Genomic DNA, 16169 nt, shown 5'->3' with positions numbered 1-16169 from the left:
TTCCCTGTCCTTGTGAACCTTCCTCCAGCACTTCCCTGTCCTTGTGAACTTTTCCATCACTTCCCTGTCCTTGTGAACTTTCCTCCAGCACTTCCCTGTCCTTGTGAATTTCCAACCAGTATTTATCCAATCCCTCTTTAGACGCTATTGCAAACTGAATTCATTTTGAATTCTTGCGCATCTCTTTTCAGCCTTTAGGCTTTGTATTGCCAACTTTATAATTTGCTTGTAGCTTTTAGGAACAGCAGAACTACGCCACAGTACAGGCCCTTCAGCCCACAATGTTGTGCCAATCCATTACTTACTCTCCTCCACTGATCGTACCTGACCTGCTGAGTTCTTCCAGCATTTTCACACTTCAAAGTGACAGTAAATTTTATTATCAAAGTGCACATATGTCACTATATACAACTCAGAGATTCAATTTCTTATGAGCATACTCAATAGATCCATAATAGAATAATAACCTTAACAGAATCATTGGAAGACTACACTAACTTGGGCGCTCAACCAGTGTGCAAAAGACAACAAACTGTGCAATTACAAATAATAATAATAATAATAATAAATATTTAGAACATGAGATGAAGAGTCCTTGAAAGTGAGACCATTGGTTGTGGGAACATTTCAATGAAGGGGCAAGTGAAGTTGAGTGTCTGATGGCTGAGGGGTAGTAACTGTTCCTGAAGCCGGTGGTGTGAGTCCTATACATTCTTCCTGATGGTAGCCCGCAGAAGAGAGTATCTCTTGGGTCGTGAAGGTCGTTCATAATGGATGCTGCTTTCCTATGACAGTGTTTCATGTAGATGTGCTCAATGGTAGAAAGGGCCTAACACATGAAGTATTCACTACATTTTGTGGGATTTTCCATTCAAGGGCTTTGGTGTTTCCATACCAGGCTGTGATGCAGCCAGTCAATACACTCTCCGCTAGACACTTGTGTTGTTTTGGATTTCCAGCATCTGCAGAACTGCCTGTGTTTTTGAATTGCTGCCCGAACGCATAGTCCCTTCGAGGGAAGTTTACCCTGAAGAAGTTTAAATCTTCTCTTTGATGGATCTTCAGTGCAACCACTGCTCGTTCTCTGTGAGCCCTGCTGTCCTCCAACACTTCGACCACATGCTCCCCCAGATTCGCCTCTCCGCTCACTTGTACGCTTTGCCCTCTTCATACCTCCCCACGCCTTCTTCCTCTGGCTTCCTTTACAGCTCTGATAAAGGGTGTCATCCCAATACGTCCTATCCGGAGATGCTACCCACGTTGTTAAGTTACTCCAGCATTTTCCATGTGTTACTCAGGATTTGTTTTGGCTCCTAGTAGTTTCGATGGCATTACTTTTTCCGAATTGGTTCCGTAAGGTTGTTATAGTCATGGGTGGTAGTGGGGACTAGCTCCCATTTCCTAGTAAATTCTCCCAGTGGTGTGTGGCTCAAGACTATGTAACAGTTTCTTCCCCCAAGCTATCAGACTCCTCAATACCCAGAGCCTGGACTGACACCTTACTGCCTTATTGTCCTGCTTATTATTTATTGTAATGCCTGCACTGTTTTGTGCACTTTACACAGTCCTGTGTAGCTTTCTCTGTGTTGTTTTTTTTATGTAGTTCAGTTTAGTTTTTGTACTGCGTCATGTAACACCATGGTCCTGAAAAACGTTCTCTCATTTTTACTGTGTACTGTACCAGCAGTTATGGTCAAAATGACAACAAAAGTGACTTGACTTGACTTGAAATACCCACTCACAACCCTCTCCTGGCCTTCATGAGTGGTTTAGCTGTTAAGCCTGGTGGACCCATTTTCTACTGACATGAGAAGGGGCAAAGGTGGTTTACTGGTGCTTTGAAATCAGTTGCTTTGGGCAGATGGGGGGCCGTGGTTGGCAGCTCAAACCTTGCTGCCTTGCAGTTACTCCCGCTCAAGGGGAAGGATTTGGGAGTAAACCCCGAGGGAAAAATCCAGACCGGGAGTCCCTAAGGCAGTCCTATGTTGAGGTCAAAACTTACTGGAAATTCCTGCAACCCAGATGATACCAAACTGTATCGGCCTCTGCCATTCCTTTAGGCTCTTCGGATATGTGGAGAGGGGGAGCTTCCTACATGGACAACAGCTTGCTCTCCATATTGTACTGCCCTGGCCTGCGTATCTAGACAGTTAGGACACAACATCCATGGTCGACCCTGACTGGTGCAGGCTTCACTCTTTCTGAAGGTCATGCAGTCCACTTGGTTCAGGAAGCCGGCTGTCAGCATCAGCGGGGTTAAACTAGGCTGGTTGCATCCTCTCTGCTAATAAGCCAACTAAGGCACAAGGAGTAAATCGACCCAGAGTTCCAAATGTCCAACACTCTTGTAATAATGCTTATTGCTTCCACAGCATTTGGGAATTATAAGCATAATTACAAGAGGATCCTCAATGTTCAAAGTAAATTTATTATCAAAGTACATCTATGCCACCACATAGAACCCTGAGATTCAATTTCTTGTGGGAATATTCAACAAATCTATAGAATAACAGCTATAAAAGAATCAGAATCAGGTTTATTATCACCGGCGTGTGACGTGAAATTTGTTAACTTAGCAGCAGCAGTTCAATGCAATACTTAATCCAGCAGAGAGAGAAAATAATAATAATAAATAAAATAAAACATAATAATAAATAAACAATAAATCAATTACATATATTGAATATTTTTTAAAAAGGTGTGAAAACAGAAATACTGCATGTTAAGAAAAAAGAGTTTGTGTCCAAGGCTTCAGTGTCCATTTAGGAAGAAGCTGTTCCTGAAAGACTGCACCAGCCAGGACAGAGTGCAGAAGACAACAAACTTTGCAACTGCAAAAAGAAGAAGCAATAATAATAAATAAACAAGCAATCAATATTAAGAACAGGAAAGCTTTAGATGAAGAGTCAAATGTTGGCCCCAGATCTTAATGGCTCAGTCACTGGAGGACACTCAGTCTCCCTGGTTTTGCCAATCCCTGTTTTACTGACTTCGTCTCTTCACTTTCTCCGTGCTGTGGGATTTTGCCACTTAAATAAGACAGGCCACTATGAATCATAGACTCAATCTATTTAGGTACAAATGTCTCACGAGACATTCAGTGTAAAGTCTTCCTGGGTTCAATCTTGGCTCTGTCACAATGTGATCACTGTGCCTTCAATTTGCTGACGTCGCTAGATTTCTTTTTCTGTGGAGGATAGAGAGGAGTGGAATAGTGTGGACTGGTAGCGTAGTGGTTAGTACAATCCCTTAACAGTGCCATCGAACACCATTTGGAGTTCAATTACCACTGCCCTCCGTAAGGAGTTTGTGACCGCATGGATCTCTTCTGGTTGCTGTTATTTGTTTCTGCAGATGCCGCCTGACCTGCTGAGGTCCTCCAGCCTTTTGTGCATGTTCCTAAATATTTATCCCTTCTGCCACCAGCAGATCATGAATGCAGTGCATGTACTTCTATGTTGTTACAGCTCGAGAAGAACAAAACAGCACACACTAAATACTGGAGGAACTCAATAGGTCAGGCAGCATCTATGGATATAGATGACTTAGCACTGAGATAGCCATTCAACCTTGTAAAAAAACAAGGGTTGAGTCTGGAACGTTCATACTGTGACCTGGTTAATCTGAAAGGAGACCAATCCTGACACCACGCAGTAGACAAGAATGGCTGACTGTCTGGTGTGACAAGCTATGAAATGAAAATACATTGTCGATGTTTTGGGCCAAGACTCCGCTTCAGGACTGAGAATGAAGGGGGAAGACGCCAGAATAAAAAGGTGGGGTGGGGGGGGGGGGGAGGAGGACTGCTGGAAAGTGATAGGTGAAGCCAGGTGCGTGGGAAAGGTCAAGGGCTAGACAGGAAGGAATCTGTTAGGAGAGGAGAGTGGACCATAGGAGAAAGAGAAGGAGGAGGGGACCCATGGGGAAGTAATAGGCAGGCGAGGAGAGCTAATTGGTCAGAATAGAAGGAATAGAAGAAGGAGGAGAGAAGTTTGTTCACCGGAAGGAGTGATTGACATTGATAGGCGCTTCAGATCCCTCCAGACTAAGACTAATAGGCACTGGAGAAGTTTTTTCCCTACTGCGGTCACTTTGCTGAACAGTTAACTGCCGGTTAACTGTTGGCTAACTATTACTTGGATTGCACTACTTGTATGTATAATCTATATTTTCATTTATATTTATCATTATTATTGTTATGAGCAGAGAGACAACATCTGCCGGAAGTAAATTCCTTGTATGTGCACAGGTACTTGGCGATTAAAGTCTGATTCTGATTCTGATGTCATCAGGTTGGAGGGTGCCCAGATGGTGTTGCTCCTTCACCCAGACGGTGGCCTCATCTTGGCACAAGGGGAGGCCATGGACTGACACGTCGGAACAGGAATGGGAATGGGAATGAAAATGCTTGGCCACAGATGGGCTGGAATGCACCACCAGCGGGCTCCCCTTCAAAGGCACCCCATTCCGACTTGCAGGCATACTCCAGACTCCATCCTTGAACTCCATCCCCAGCAGCACCGTGGAAGCACCTTCACCAGGAGACTACATTAGGTCAAGAAGGGGCTCTCCACCTGGCCAAGGGCAACGAGAGCCTGCCATACCAGTAATGCCCATCTCCTATAAAGAAATGAAGCCATCTCAGGGGGACATGGTGGCGAAGAAGGTGCTTCGTCAGTCAGGGTGTTGCCTGTATGAGCTGGGACCGTGAATAGCAATCTATAGACAATCACTTTGAAACTTCTCACCGCCTCTGTAAAACAGACAGCACTCACCTTGGGCAGTCTCTTTAATCTCCTCTCCAACTGAGCAGAACGTACACTTCAATTCCCATTCCCATTCCTACATATCAGTCCGTGGCCTCCTCTTGTGCCAAGGTGAGTTCACCCTCGGGCTGACCTTATATTCCATCTGGGTAGCCTGCAGCCTGATGGCATGAACCAAGTTCTCCTTCCGGTAAAAAAAATCCTTCCCCCTCCCCTCTTCCTTTATTCCCCACCCTGGCCTTTTACCTCTTCTCACCTGCCTATCACTGCTACTCCTCCTTACTTTTCTCCTATGGTCCACTCTCCTCCCTTATTAGGCTAGGACTTTGTTCCTTGGAGTGTAGGAGAGTGAGGAGTGACTTTGTAGAGGCATAGGTATAAAATCATGACTGTTATAGAGAGGGTGAATACACAGGGTCTCTTCCCAGGGAAAGGGAATCAAAAACTCAGGAGCATCGGTTTAGGGAAGAGGGAGTAGACCTGTAAGAAATCTGAGGAGCAACTTCTTCTCGTGTTTAGGACAATGGTGAATATTGGTTGCTCGGGCTGAGGTGTTTGATGTTAAGGTGCTCGCTGAGCTTGCAGACGTTTCATCACCAGTTGAGGTGACATCCTCAGTGTGTAGCTGTTGGTGTTTCTCTCTGGGAGTGCTCGCGTTTATCTTGGCCCCCGTTTGCTTCAAATTCAAAGGTCAACTGAAAGGGTAGCCAATCAGGACCAAGGCAAGCGAACATGCAAGACACGTGTGAAGGCCAGGATTTGGACTTGGATATCAGAGGCTATTTGAGGCGCACACCACTGGGAGCATTTAAAAGGTAGTGGGGGTCTATCGGCATTACCACCCCCGGCTATAACAACTATATGAACAGTTGCTGCATATCACAAGTCCTGGTTATGCCACCATTGATGCCAGGCAGACAAACCCTGAAGAGTATTGATGATGTTTGGGTGTAAAAACACTGCGTAGAAGAAGACAATGGTAAATCATTTCTGTGGAAGAATTTGTCAAGAACAATCATGGTCATGGAAAGACCACGACTGCCTATGTCATATGACACGGCACATAATGATGACATCATTTGACATTGCAGATAATGATGATGTCATACAACACGGCACATAGCCCAAGTTGGTGCAGTCTTTCATTGGTCTGTTATGGTTATTATTCTATGGATTTATTGAGTTTGCCAGCAACAAAATGAATCTCAGGGTTGTATATGATGACAAATATATAAATTGTTTTACTTTGAATTTTGAACTTTGATATTGGAAAGGCCTAGATAGAATATACCTGGAGAGGCTGCTTCTGATAGCAGGACAGTCTAGGACCAGAGGCCACAGCCTCCGAATAAACGAATGTCCCTTTAGAAAAGAGATGGAGAATTTCATTAGCCAGAGGGTGGTAACTCTGTGGAATTCTTCACCATAGATAGCTGTAGAGGCCAAATCACTGGGTGGTTGATAGGTCCTTGATTAGTCAAGACATCAAAGGTTACAGGGAGAAGGCAAGAGAATGGGGTTGAGAGGGAAAATGATCAAATGGCAGAGCAGACATGATGGGCTGAAATGGGCTTAACTCTGCTCCTGTGTCTAATGATCTTTTGGCCTAAAAATTCAATAGATCTCTGCAGATCCCACAGGATCCTTGTTTCAAGTCAAGTCAAGTTCATTTTCATTTAACTATATACATGCATACCACCAAACAAGACAACATTTCTCAAGACCAGGGTGTAAAGCACCATATTATACATAGCACACAGTAAGAAAGTAAGAATTAAATCTACACATTGATAAACAAATTTAACTGCATAAATTAAATATTGCAGGGTACAGCACAAATTATCTGGTGACACTTTGAGTGTGATGTGGCAGGGAGTTCAGAAGCCTAATGGCCTGAGGGAAGAAACTGTTTCCCATCCTGACTGTTCTTGCCTTTATGCATCGGAGTCTCCTGCCTGATGGTAGAGGATGCTACCATCCTCAAAGAGGATGCTGGATGGATGGGTGGGATCCTTGATAACACTGAGGACTTGGCTTTCCTGATAAGTGTCCCTGATGGATAGTAGGGGGACCCCTATGATCCACTCAGCCATTCTCCCAGTCCTTTGTAGGGACTTCCGATTCGATGCTCGGCTGCTCCCGTACCAGAAAGAGATGCAACTTGTCAGGATGCTCTCAATGGTGCTCTTGTAAAACCCGATTTACAAGGGATGGCCAAAGGCTTCTTGCTGAGTGTTGTGAAGATAGCTTTTACAGCTGATTGATCTGTCACCATTTTCACTCTGATGGGCGTTGCTGTAAACAGCTCACATCTCTGCGGAACGTGGCTAAGCACATGGGTAACACTCCAGCTTACTGAAGTTAAGAATGAGAGACAATGAACTGAATTGTTATGTCACTGACCCAATTCTCCCATGTGATCCATAATTACGTATCAGTGAATAAGCTGTCTGAACAATTAGTGTCCTGCACAGAACACACTTGTATAGATTTGGCAGATTGGTGTAAACTAAAACTCGGCATTCGTCTGATTAAATTAGGAAAAATACAAAAATAATTGCCTAGGGTCAAAAATTAGAACTGGACTGGTGCACATTTAACTCTGCAGATTCTGCAGATACTGGAAATCCAGAGTAACACACACAAAATGCTGGAGGGCTCAGCAGATCAAGGAGCATCTGTGGAAGTGAATAAACAGTCGGCATTTCGGGCCGAGTCCCTCCTTCAGGACTAGAAAGGAAGAGGGGAAATGGCTATATAAGAGGGTGGGCAGGATGAGAAGAGGTACAAGCTGGCAGGTGATAGGTGAAGCCGGGTGAGGGGCAAGTAGGTGGGTGTGGGCGAGGGGATGAGGTAAGAAGCTGGGATGTGATAGGTGGAAGATATAAAGGGCTGAAGAAGAAGGAATCTGATAGGAGAGAGGAGTGGACCATGGGAGAAAGGGAAAGAGGAGGGACACCAGAAGGATGCGATGGCAGAAAAGGAGAAGAGAAGAGGGAGCCAAAATGGGGAAAGGAAAATAAGAGAAGGGGGAGGAGGGAAGTTAGAGAAATCAGTGTTCATACTGTCAGGTTGTAGGTTACTCTGACAAAATATGAGGTGCTGCTCCTCCAACCTTAGAGATGACTCCTCGTGGAAGTAGAGGAGGCCATGGTCTAACATATTGGAATGGGGATGGGGAGTGGAATTAAAATGATTAGGAAATCCTGCCTCTTGCACTTGGAATGAAGGTGCTGGTCTCAAAAAGGTTTCAAACTCCCAACAAGTCATTTTTGCAATTCATTTCACTTGTCACCTGTCTCTCCAAAGTTCAAAGTACATTTATTAACAAAGTGTGTATACATTATACAGCCTTGAGATTTGTCTCCTCGCAGGCAGCCACAGAGCAAAGAAACGCAAAAGAACCCAGATGAAAAGGAACACCCAATGTGGAGAGCATTCCAACTGGCTGCATCACCGTCTGATATGGGGTTGGGGCTCTGGCACAGGATCGAAGTAAGCGGCAGAGAGTTGTAAACTTAGTCAGCTCCATCTTGGGTACTAGCCTCTGTAGTATCCAGGTCACCTTTGAGGAGAGGTGCCTCAAAAAAGTAGCATCCAAGATTAAAGACCCCCCCCCCCCCACCCCCCGGCCTGCCTCCTTCATGAAATTGTGCCCTCTTCTCATTGCAACCGTCAGGAAGCAGGTACAGGAGCCTGAAGACACACACTCAACGATTCAGGAACAGCTTCTTCCCCTCTGCCATCAGGGAGGAGGTACAGGAGCCTGAAGACACACACTCAATGAGTCAGGAACAGCTTCTTCCCCTCTGCCATCAGGAAGGAGGTACAGGAGCCTGAAGACACACACTCAATGAGTCAGGAACAGCTTCTTCCCCTCTGCCATCAGGAAGGAGGTACAGGAGCCTGAAGGCACACACTCAACGATTCAGGAACAGCTTCTTCCCCTCTGCCATCAGGGAGGAGGTACAGGAGCCTGAAGGCACACACTCAACGATTCAGGAACAGCTTCTTCCCCTCTACCATCAGGGAGGAGGTACAGGAGCCTGAAGACACACACTCAACGATTCAGGAACAGCTTCTTCCCCTCTACCATCCAATTTCTGAATGGACAATGAACCCATGAACTCTACCTTGCTACTTATTTTAGTTTCTATTTTTGCACTACTTATTTTATATACGTATATATTTACTGTAATTCACAGTTTTTTTTCCTCTATTATTATGCTTTGCATGGTACTGCTGCCACAAGCTTAACAAATTTCAGGACAAGTGCCGGTGACATTAAACCTGATTCTGATGTACAGAGAGAGAAAAGAAACAAACCGTGCAGACAGTAAAAATAATAGGTTTCTGAATAAACGTCCACCCCAAGATAGAACAGCATAAGCTAAATATTGACAGGACAGTTCCTTCAAATATTGACATTTTCAATTAAACAGCTCGTCCTTTGAGCAGTTGACTGTGTTTGTTTTACAGAATGCATCAGCTGGCTCTCTTGCTGATCAGGAGAACATCTCTGACTGGTGCCTATCATTCAGACATCTCGTAAACAAGACAAAGGGACCATTATTGCTTGGATCTGCTCGGTGGGGGGGGGGGGTGGGAATGGCAATTTCATTGACTCCGGGCCCCTTTTTGCCGTGCGCAGAGTGCGTTAGTCAGGCCGTGAATTACAACACACACCGCAAAGCGCAGAAACTTGCCAGATTCGTCACAGGAAGGCAGACAACGTCAAATCATTTACCTACTCATCGATATCTGTCAGCTTGCCAAGTCCAATTGCTCATTAACCCAGCCGGCAGCTCTCGGTGTAGCTAAGAGAAAGAGTGCTCGTAAGGTGCAGTAAATTCTGAAAGGCTGCCATTTGTTGCCCACCCCTGACTGCCCTTGGGAAAGTGGACCTTCTTGATGGCTGAATGCTGACTGAGTCCGGTTAGGAATAAGTCACATTTCCACAGGTCTGGAGATGAGGAGTTATACAGCATGGAAACAGTTCATTTGGCCTGTCTTGTTCCTGCTGACTGACTAAGCTAGTCCCGCATTTGGCCCATATCACTTTAAACCAGTGGTTCCCAACTTGGAGTCCAATTTGGATGGTGGCCCAGGTAGACTGGAAAGAGAGGATGTGGGTACCGGAGCCGAGGGTCGGGCCAGTTTCACCACATTTACTCCTCTCTCCGTGACACCGAGGTTGAGAGACAGCTCCAGCTGCTCTGGGCCTCACGTTTGCAAACTTTGCTATGATTCGCCCCTCTGTGAGATGAATTGAGGCTGAGGCTGTGGGCCTACTCCAGCTGTCCTGGGCTTCTGGTTCATGGAGTCACTTCCGTTCTGAGCTCTGTTGCTTTCTCTTATTTGTGCTTCTCTCTCTCTTTCTCTCCCTCCCTCCATCCCTCTCTCTCTCTCTCCCCCTCCACACTGGGTGTTGGTCTTTTTAAAAATTTGTTCCCTTTGGGTTTCCTGTTTCACAGCTCCCTGTAAACGGACCAATCTCAAAGAGGTATAATTTAGATGTACTTTGATAATAAATGTACTTTGAACTCTTTGATTAATGTTAGGGGGCCATGGTATGAAAAAGATTGGGAACCCCTGCTTTAAACCTTTGCTAATCCATGCACCTGTCAAACTGTGTTAGGAGTGTTATTGATGTCCCTGCCTCTATCACTTCCTCGGGCAACCTGTCCCATTTCCCGGCGCCCTCTGGTGAAGAAGTTTAAAGCTTTTCCTCTCTCGTCCTAAATCTGTGTCCTCCTGTTAGTAGGGTCATTTCACCAAGCCAGGAGGTTAGGTCGCAAACGTTTCATCACCAGTCGAGGTGACATCAGTGCACAGCTGAGCGTCATTTCTGTCGAGTGCTCGCGTTTGTGTTGGTCCGACCCGTCGTTCTGATTGGTCGGCTGTCGCACTGGTCGCCAGTCTCTGCTGGGCCCTGGCCAACCGGGTGGCTGAGGGATCTCCACTGGCCCGTATCCCTGGTTATCGGTCGCTGTCAACGTCGGTTTCTCGGACGTCCGCGGTTCACCCCTCGGCCCAGATCCCCGTATTTAGGTTCGTAAATTGCATCCAGTTCAATACGTTTGTAAATAGGGTCTTCCGTTGAGATCCAAGCTTCCAAGAATACTCTTGATTTCTTGCTTTGTGCTTTTAATTCCCTTTCGTTGAGAAAAGCATGATGCGTGTTCGCAAACATGAGAAAATCTGCGGATGCTGGAAATCCAAAGCAATACACACACAAAATGCTGGAGGGATTCAGCAGGCCGGGCAGCATTAATGAAAAGAGTAAATAGTCAATGTTTCTGACCAAAACCCTTCATCACGACCTGAAGAAGAGACTTGGCACAAACTGTCAAATTTTCCACTTCGGTGCTGCCCGACATGCTGAATTCCTCCAGCATTCTGTGTGTGTGTGTGTGTGTGTGTGTGTGTGTGTGTGTGTGTGTGTGTGTGTGTGTGTGTGTGTACAGTCATCTAGTTTATGTTCCTCATGATTTTTTCTGCCTCTCTAAGGTCAACCCTCTGTCGCTAACATTCCAAGGAATAAAATCCAAGTTTGCCTCAACTCTGCCTGTAACGTAGAGCCTCGAGCCCTGGCAGCTTCCTCGAAAATCTCCCTTGCACTCTTTCCAGCTTAGTGATGTCTTTCCTGCAACAGTGTGGCTAAAACTGCACACAGTACCTCAGACGTACAGAACGTGCTTTGAAATTCACTGCTAAACAACCACACTGCACATGCTGATCAGAATATCAGCACTGGGCACTTCACCCCTGGAATTCAGAATCAAAATCAGGTTTAATATTATCGCCATATGTTGTGAAATGTGTTGTTAAGTGGCAGCAGTACATAATAATGGAGAAAAAACTGTGAATTACAGTAAAAAATATATATACTGTATATATTGAATAGTTAAATTAAATAAGCAGTGCAAAAATAGAAATAAAAAGTAGTGAGGTAGTGTTCATGGGTTCAATGTCCATTCAGAAATCGGATGGCAGAGGACAAGGAGCTGTTCCTGAATCATTGAGTGTGTGTCTTCAAGCTCTTGTACCTCCTTCCTGACGGCAGCAATGAGAAGAGGGCATGTCCTGGGTGATCAGGAGTCGTTAGTGGCGGATGCTGCCTTTTTGAGGCACTGCCGCTTGAAGATGTCCTGGATTCTACAGAGACTAGTGCCTGTGATGCCCCTGACAAAGTTTACAGCTCTCCACACCTTATTTCAGTCCTGTCCAGTTACACCCCCCCAACCCCTGCCCCCATACCAGACGATGATGCAGCCAGTTAGAATGCTCTCCATTGTACATTTCTGGACATTTTCGAGTGGTTTCGGAGGCATTTCAAATCTTCTCAAACTTCTAATGAACTATATCCGACTTCAGTATGACTGAATTAACTTCAGTAGCACTGAAAATGGAGGCAGAAGTACTGATGTAAGTATGTAATATCGGTCCTGGCCCAAAATGTCGACCGTTTTCTCCCCTCTATAGCCCAAGATGTCGACCATTTACTCCCCTCTATAGGTGCTGCCTGTCTGGCTAAGCTCCTCCAGCATTGTGTGTGTGTGTGTGTGTGTGTGTGTGTGTGTGTGTGTGTGTGTTGCTCCACATTTCCATTATCTGCAGAATCTCTTGTCTCTTGTGCTTGTGACATTTTTAATGCTATTGATTGGGGATGATATTTTATCGACATCCGAGTGGAAAGTTTACCAGCTAGAGGATGCTTGTGAATCAGGTGGGATCTCATGACAAAATGGCGATATTCTTAATAGAGTCTTTTACTTCAGATTTTATTTATTTAACTAATTGAATTTAAATCGCCCCACTTCCACAGTGGGATTTGAACTCCTGTCCAGATCATTAGGACTCACCAACTACAATACATTAATCAGTTGCCACTGCTGCCTGACTACAAGTTGCTCAGGAGGCGATATTGGGGCAGCAGTTCTACAAAAAACACAGTAATTTTATGTGTTATGTGATTAAGTTCCTTCTGAAAGCTAATTGTTCATCTTGTTTGGTATTCACCAATTTGCGACAATTGGAGGAAAGAATAGGGAGGATGCTGGAAGTAGTTTTTTTTAACAGAGTGGTGGGTGCATAGAATGTGATACCAGGAGTGTCGTTAGAGGCAGATACAGAGTTCAAAGTTCAAAGTAAAGTTTATTATCAAAGTATATATATGTCACCATATACAATCCTGACATTAATCTTCTTGTGCAGATCTACAGAATAGCAACTATAACAGGATCAATGAAAGATTAACCAGACTGCAGAAGACAACAAACTGTGCAAATGCAAAGATAAATAAGTAGCAATAAATGAAATAATAGGATAGAGAATCCTTAAAGTGAGATCATTGGTTGTGGGAATGTCTCAATGGATAGGCAAGTGAGTGTAGTCGTCCACTGATACTCAAGAGGCTGGTGGCTGAGGCGTAGCAACTGTTCTTGTGGTGGAGCAAGTCCTGAGGCTTTTAAACTTTCTACCTGATGGCAGCAGTGAGAAGAGAGCATGACTTGTGTGGTGGGGGTCTTTGATGATGGATGCTGCTTTCCTACGACGGCATTTCATGTAGATATGTTCAGTGGTGGGGAGGGTTTACTGGGCCGAATCCACTACTTTTTGTAGGATTGTCCATTCAAAGGCATTGATGCTCCCATATCGGTCTGTGATGCAGCCAGTCAATACACCCTCCACTGCACATCTATAGAAGTTCGGCAAAGTTTTAGATATCATTTCAAATCTCCACAGACTCCTAGAGGCGCTGCCATGATTTCTTCACAATTGCACTTACGTCCTGGGTCTAGGACAGATCCTCTGAGATAGTAACTCCCAGGAATTTAAAGTTGCTAACCTTCTCTCATGAGGACTGGCTCATGCACCTCTGGTTTCCCTCTCCTGAAGTCTATAATCATTAGAAGCATTTAGGAAATTCTTAGATTGGCATATGAATGATAGAGAAATGGAGGGCTATGTGAAGGGAAAGGTTAAACCGTAATAAGGCATAAGCACAAAATTAGGCCATTTGGCCCATCAAGTCGGCTCCACCATTCAATCATGGCTGATCCTCTTTCCCCCTCGTCAGTTCCACTCCCCCGTAACCGTTGATGTCATGTATAGATTAGACTGATCTTGGAGTAGCTTTAAAGGCAGGGGCAAGACATTGTGGGCTGAAGGACCAGCACAGGCAAATGTATTCTCCTGCGTTCTAAGTTTTCATATCGGGTTAGACAATAAAAGTCAGTGGTGACTTGGAATCAGAGTCAGGTTTAATATCAGCAGCATATGTCATGAAAATTGCCACTGACTCTAATCCTACCCCAACCTTAAATCTAAATCTGGCCATTACACCCCCACCACCCTTGCCTAGACACTCCTACACCTGAGTGGTCATTCCCTCCCCCCACCGACACCAGACGTAAGTAATAACCCCATCACTGTGGCATATTCATAACCATAAACTTTAAAATTTGAGTAAGGAGGAGGAAGATCCCCATAAAGGTGAGTGTTGGATCGGGTTAATGAAGTGGCAGGGTCGCATGGCACTGAATCTCAAGTAATTTTCCCACTGCCCACATAACAATATCTACTACTGCCATGTATTGCCTTCCAGTATCTGTCTCTGTGTTCCCCATCATCTCTCATCTCACCAAGTTCTACCAGTCACTACCAGTCCCTGTCTCATTGGTTATTTCCCCTCTACACGCTCAGTGCTAAAACAAAACCTTGCCCGTCTCTTGCCTCAGCAGATGCTGCCTGAACCATTGAGAACCTCCACCAGTGTTTCTTTTTCACGTAGTGAAATTTCCTTCTTATTTTTACCTTGATGCATGTCTAAACTCTGCCTTAAATATACCCAATGACTTGGCCTATGGCAACGAATTCCACAGATCCACCACCCTCTAGCTAAAGAGAATTCTCCTCATCTCCGTTCTAAATGGAGGTCCCTCTATTCTGAAGCTGTGTCCTCTGGTCTTAGACTCCCCCCCCCCCATAGGAAACATCCTTTCCACATCCACTCTATTGAGGCCTTTCAACATTTGACAGGTTTCAATGTGATCTCCCCTTATTCTTCCTTAGATTTGGGGCTGAGAACTGCTCAGGAATGAAGAAGGAAATGATATTGAGAAAAATCTGATTCTCCCCCTCATAACTCACTGCAATTTAAGAGGATTAGAGGGAAGTATCAATTCTTCACAAATGTCAAAGCAGGTGACAATACTTTTCTCTGAGCTGAACTCCAAGTCATTGGGTTGATTAATACCAGGTGACCAAAGAACACAGAATAGTATAGCACAGGAACAGGCTCCTCAGCCCACAAGATAGCTTCAAACTCATTAAACTAGCAATTCAGTGCTTACCAAACTAATCCTGTCACAGTTGTATAATCAGATGGGTTGTTCTGAACAAAAAGACCCAAACCAATTCGAGTTATGCACACAAAATGCTGGAGGAACTCAACAGGCCAGGCAGCATCTATGGATAGGAGTAAACAGTCAACGTTTCGGTCCGAGACTCTTCATCAAGACTGAAAAATGGTCTCGGCCTAAACTATCGACCGCCTACACTTTTCCATAGATGCTGCCTGGCCCATTGAGTTCCTCCAGCATTTTGTGTGTGTGTTTCTTTCATTTCCAGCTTCTTCTCGTGTTTACGATTAAACCAATTTGAGTGTCCAGGAGATGTGCTAATATGTGTACAAGCACAACAAAGCAACTTAAACCTAATTTATTATTATAAAACAGAAGGTACAAATAAATCACACAGAGTAAGTTACAAAGATCTCCACAAAGATTTCAGGGCTTATGATTCTCATCCTCCAGGTGCTTGTTATCATTGTTGGGGGTCTTGATTGCCACTGGTGTTGGAGGAGACCCCAGATTCCAACTCATAAAATAACCCTGGGTCTATCCTAGGCACCTATTGATCACAATTGTTCAGTCTAGGTGAAGTCCCAGGAAATTGAGAAGGGTGCCTCAAGAAATAGGGATTCAATTGACCAGCATTGAGACACACGCAGAGACTGATAAACTGTCTGATCATTTGTTCGCATGCCACAAACTCAGCATTGTTTCTTTTATTTAAATAACAGACATCCTGAAGCCACTGGTGCTTGAGGCCGAAAAAGACTCCAGCCGCTACCAGCAAAGGTTAGACTTTAACAATCTGACAGTACTTAACTTCTACAGACACCTTGACACTTTACATGCTGAGAGCTCGCAAACAGTTAAATTGTCACTTGGAATTATTCAGATTTTCATCCAATATTTCATAAAATGTCAATATACAACAACACAGGCTGCCTACTCATTTCAAATTCTTTGGTGCCAAGCTCTCTGAGGACCTAACCTGGTCCAAGCATATTGCAGCAGCTATAAAGAAGGTACAACAGTGGCTGTACTTCAT

Source organism: Hypanus sabinus, chromosome 24 (assembly GCF_030144855.1).
Source record: "Hypanus sabinus isolate sHypSab1 chromosome 24, sHypSab1.hap1, whole genome shotgun sequence".
NCBI lineage: Eukaryota > Metazoa > Chordata > Chondrichthyes > Myliobatiformes > Dasyatidae > Hypanus > Hypanus sabinus.
Note: the sequence above shows the minus strand (reverse complement) of the source record.